Source organism: Phallusia mammillata, chromosome 5 (genome assembly GCF_965637545.1).
Source record: "Phallusia mammillata chromosome 5, kaPhaMamm4.hap1.1, whole genome shotgun sequence".
NCBI lineage: Eukaryota > Metazoa > Chordata > Ascidiacea > Phlebobranchia > Ascidiidae > Phallusia > Phallusia mammillata.
This window is the reverse complement of record NC_137256.1, coordinates 2,091,524-2,095,753: the sequence shown is the minus strand read 5'-3', so window position 1 is coordinate 2,095,753 and position 4,230 is coordinate 2,091,524.

The following is a 4,230-nucleotide window of genomic DNA, read 5'->3' as shown; positions in this document are numbered from 1 at the left end:
ACTTTTCCATCTGGCATGACGTAAGCCCCACGAACGTTTAATAATGTATTACAATAATAACATTTGCAAGGAACGCAGTGTGGAACGCTAAGCTCTACCACCACTCGTAAAGGTGCTGTATGGATTATTTCACCTTCACAAACTCTCTCGTTTCACACGCGCCCTTTTTCTTTTTTCTCTCGCTTGTTTTCTTGCTGCGATTTCGACGTGAAGAAAAAAGTGAATTGGATTCGCAGTTTCGCGCACGAATATTTTTGTCCGAGATATATTTACTGCAATTTTATGAGAAAAAAGAGTTTACGTCTGATGACATGCAAAAGGCGATCGGTTTGCTTGAAGGTTGTTAACATCATTAGAGAAGAGACATCGTTTCACGCCTGTGCTCGATAAATAATTCACCTAGGCATTTTTTGCGATCAGTGATCTATACCTTGATGCAGAATTTGCTGCGCTTAGCGTCTGTCTTTATATTGGAACGCGCAATTGTTGTCACCGCCCATTTGCAGTTGAGCTCGGCAGATAAAGCGATCACCGCCGATTTTTATCCGCCCTTGTCATTTTAGAATCAAAGATTGTCGAGTCTTGTTCGCTTTTAGGGAAGTGATTTGATTTTGAAGTTAAATTTAGCCAAAATTCAGCCTAACTGATAAAATAATTTTGACTTGAAAATATTTGTGGAGTTTTACATTAAATTGTGAAATAGATTTTCTGCTTTAGAATATATCTTATGTTATATCTTGGTGCAAATTTGTAAAATATTTGTTTGCGAAATCGATTGTTTGTTGTAATTCTTTAAGCGGAACTTATTAGTAGGTATTTTCTGTAAATTTTTTAAAAGCTTTCGATGCAAAACACATTCTAACCCCGTATTTTCGATCTTATTGTTGCGTCATAGAATATCATCATGTGGAGAGAAACCGTTCGTGTTGATCACAAAATAAACAAATTAGCATGAGCAAAAATACAATGGAAACCCAACGCCGTACTAATTTCAGTGTTGGAATAATTTTCCGTAATTCGCTGGAAAATAGGGAAGATATTTGCAAATAATTTATTAAAATGAAACAAAGGTTTAGAAACGGTTATAGACGAAAAAGTGTTGACAACCGCCATTCCCTTTTAGCACAAAGTTATCTGCAACACTAACCGCACAGCAATCTTTAATGGAATGCCATGCTGATAAACTAGGGGTGATAAGTCCATACTGCCTGCGGCAAAAGTTGCCCAAAAAAACTTCAGGAAAATTTTGCTCATCAAACCCTTGAATTTTCCTTGAATAGCACATATTAATTTATTAATAACTTTTCATGATAAATATCCCGGCACACATAGTTTAAAAGAGAAAACGCCTAGTTTAATAAACGTTTCGATTAATATTCGTGCCGTGATTAGTAATTGAGGCCGCTTTTTATTAGGACTAGTGTGTTGATTAACCGTTCTGCAGCACAAGTTAAGTAGGGTTGGAAAAGTGATTTGTTTACACTTAGCTAACTATCCAAACCAACAAACATCTCCTGATCGCAATATTTATCGTAATTTGCCAAATTAGTCTTAAAAATCGACATGCACATGTAATTATCGGTGTGTCACTTCAGTATATTTCTCAGTAAATGCAGCGGTTATTGTTAGCAATTCCTGGCAATGAGATGTTGTTTTTTACCTCTGTATCAGTGTGTCGTCCGAATCATCCACCACACAAGTTGGTTTTGTAGAATTGAAACCGCTAGAAGTTTTGAAGATGGATTTGACAAGGTAATTGAACTAAAATCGTGACTGCTTACGACTTACGAATCACAAATAACTTGTCTGTGGAGGCAAATGCAGCCGATTTTCTTGCTCGGTTGCTTGTCGTTATACCCGAGGTGTAAGATAAAAAGCAGGCGTTTTGCGTAGACCAAAACCTTGCCTACGCTTCAACGTAGGTATACAGCCTACATTCGCCCAAACGCTCATTAAAAATCATAACAAATGTCCCTAGCATTGCGCGCGCGGTCCTGAAACACCAAAACGCGGCAATTTTAATTATCTGTCTCCAAGATGATCGTTCTCAAATTCCACCACGCACTGTTTAAAACCTGTGCTTCGCTATTATGACGTAATAGTAGCCATCGTGAACGCATGATTGGTCCAGTAATGATGATAATCGCACGCGCGTTAATAACAATCTTTCTTGTGGGTGGTATTTGTTTGTCGTCGGAGGCCGAACAATTAGAAGGGAAGAAATTCGGTCAGAACTGCTCTGTGGTCGCTCATCAGTTTGGCTGGCGGTTGGAACGACTCACATTATTTTGCTCGGTCATTCAACAATCATTAATGTTGCCTGGTGTAGTTAAAATGCGAAGAATTAGTTTTTGTCAGTTTCCAGTTGTTTGCGTTTACATCGACTGTGACGGAAAGTTTATGAACCGTTTTTTGGCTATTTTTTGCTCAAAGTATCGCCACAGGACAATTAGTCATTAACCAGGTATGTCTTGTCCAAGTTTAGGTACTTCATTTTCATCGCTTTAACGTGTTAAAGCTGAATTAGAATAAAGCTAAAATAATGCATTTGAATCTGACAGCAAAGCCTGCTTGGTTTTTCGAGCACTCAAAATTGTTTCCCGATCACAGAACGATCAACTAAGATTGCATAATACAGTTCTGGCTAGATCTATTTTCATTGGCAAGCAATTTGGCAATAGACAGAACTTCGGTGTTAGCCCAAGGGTATACCAAATGTAGATAGCATATCTTGTTTTCTGACATGGCGCTGCTATCATTTGTGATTTTGTTTGAGCAGCCTTGCCAATAAGCTGAAGAAAATTTTGCCTACTCGTGTTGCGGGACCGGTTTGAGCGCATTTAATCGGATTTAGAGCTTAGTGGATATTGTAAAATGCTGACAATGCTTGTGTAGCAGAGAATTTATATATGGTTGTTTGTTTGTTGTTGTTGTTATTGTTTCTAAGCACAACAGAACTACAGGCAATTTTTTGTGATGTGTTTGCGACAACTTGGCCTTATTGTTGCAGACTTGTTGTTGCTGCTTTGATTTATTACAAACATATTTAATCGTAACTGTAACTTTTTGTTATAACCTTAAGTTCAATAGGATTATGTTACAGGCAATTTAACAAGGTAGTAAATGTTTGGGTTTTTAGGTTTATATAAGTTCTTGTGTACATTTTTAATAGCTTACATTTTTATGCTTGTACTTATATAACAGTAAAGGAATACGTTTTCACGTACATTAAGTTCGACTGTTGCTGTTGTTGGTAAATAACAAGCAGTAACTAAATGACAGCAGACATCTATGTTACTTGTCTTGGTGCAAGTTAAGTCGTATCGACCGCATGTGCAGACGCCTTTATCTGCCCCCTGTGTTTAATTTGTGGGGTATCGATCAAAATTTTGTGAAACACAGGTAGTAACGTTGTCGTATTCCCCATCTAAAAAACACATTCAAATTTTTATTTCTCGTACGAAAACTTGTAAACATGTAAAACTTTTTTTCTGCGAATTTGTTTTTGTTGTTACTTAGGAGAATAAGACAGGACCATACTGAACTGAATTTTGTTTTCTTTTAAAAGACATTTCAGTACAAAAGGTTTAACTATTATCAGTCAAAGCAATAAATACTAGAGCATTTCGCTTTATGTACAATATATTTAAGCCTAATTATCATAAAAGTGTTAAACCAATCCGAAAACACCGTTCCGAATTTTTTTAGTAATTTTATGATAAAGTCAGTCAAAAATCTTTTGATTCTTTTTCTTTATCATCGTTTTCTAATAAACCCATAAAAAGGCATCCGTCAGCAATGGAGGCCTAATGGTGAGGAACGGATTGTGGAATCCAATTTTCCTGTTCATTTATTGTGTTTATACATATTTTGTTTGCGCGATCCGTCTATTAGAGGCGACGGTTTTACGATGCGTCTCTCCCTGTGATAAAACTGGCTCGCATTAACGCGCTGTTATAGCTACGGTCTGGCTCAAAGGCAAGCGCCATTTCGAACTTTCGCTTGTCGATTGCAACTACTGCAGAAACTAGATGTTATTTGTGCGATCTGCTTTGAGTCTTTTGTTTGTTTGTAAATTGTATTTAAGTTGTTGTTATTTGACTATTTTCTGTTTTTGGCACTTACCGTTAATTGATGTAACAAGGGCGTACATTGTCACAGTAAAATGAAATAGGCAGTGACTGATGGTACTAGATTGTTGCTCTAGCTACGAATTTTTGAAATACATCC